This window comes from Cervus elaphus, chromosome 7 (genome assembly GCF_910594005.1).
Source record: "Cervus elaphus chromosome 7, mCerEla1.1, whole genome shotgun sequence".
Taxonomy (NCBI): domain Eukaryota; kingdom Metazoa; phylum Chordata; class Mammalia; order Artiodactyla; family Cervidae; genus Cervus; species Cervus elaphus.
In genome coordinates, this window is record NC_057821.1 from 19798987 (window position 1) to 19800165 (window position 1179).

The 1179-nt window shown below is 47.7% G+C and overlaps 1 non-coding gene across 1 annotated transcript; it reads right to left on the minus strand.

Annotated features, from left to right (window-relative positions):
- Window positions 1-860: 860 nt before the first annotated feature.
- Window positions 861-933, minus strand: TRNAG-UCC. The gene has a single exon. It is a non-coding gene; the product is annotated as a tRNA-Gly (tRNA).
- Window positions 934-1179: the final 246 nt, after the last annotated feature.

The window sequence follows — 1179 nt, forward strand, 5'->3', positions numbered from 1 at the left end:
AGACCTGGGTTTGATCCCTGGGTTGGGAAGATCCCCTGGAGAAGGGAAAGTCTCGCCACTCCAGTATTCTGGCCTGGAGAATTGCAAAGAGTCGGACACGACTGAGCGACTGTCACTCACTAAGCTTCCCTATGCTTCACTGTCTCCCAGAGTTTGCTCAAACTCATGTCCATTGAGTCAGTGATGCCATCTCCTCCTCTGTCACCCTCTTCTCAATGGTAGGGAACCAAAGGTAGAGGAACCCATATGGGCAGCAGTCCCTGGGAGCTTCAGGAAGATGACACTTGAGCTGGATCTGGAAGAATGAGTAATTAATTCCTTGCTGTTCTGGGTCTGCCGCGGAGCTTGAGTGTCAGCCCCACGTCCACCTTGTCCACCTTGCAGTGTGGTACCCGGGAGCAGGCAGGCCCCCGCATACAGCTCTCAAGAAGGAAAAAGAGGGTGATACGGCCATCCCAGGCTTGTGGCATTCTGTAGTGTTCCAGATCACATATCCATAAATAGGATAGGAAAGAGGACTTCCCAGAGGCTTTAGGGTGAGAGAGTTGGGTGAGCAGTATCAAAATCTCTGTGTGGTATGAGTCTCACTTCAGAAGCCATGTTCAATATCAGAATAATTAAAGACCCATGTTATCAAAATACACAACATGAAGATAAAAATGTGCAATCTTAATGTCTAACAAAAGAAACACCACTATAAGAAATGTCGAGGGATGACAGAACAAAATATCAAATTTTTAGGACAAAGTATGGATATATTTTACCTGATTGCTCAGATAAAATTGATTGTTCAACCACTGCTACCAAGTGGATTGAAGTCTTTTACTTTTTGGGCCATGCCAGGGCATGCAGAATCTTAGTTCCCCAACCAGTGATTGAACCTGGGCCCCCTGCATTGGAAGTGCAGCGTCTTAACCACTAGACTGCCAGGGAAGTCCTGGACGGGAGTCTCGATGAGAAAGTGAGGGATAATCTGACACCTGAGACCCTTCAGCGTTCAGCAGAGTCTGACAAGTGGTTGGGACACATTTATGCTCTTGGTTAGACCTGTTCAAAGAATGTCACGCGAGTTATGCTCATGACTGACCCTGTGTAAAACTTTAAAGCAGGACTTTGGGATCTTCTCTACCCACCCCTCCAGACCCCTCCTTTGGAGGCCTGCCATGCCCCAGAAAGACC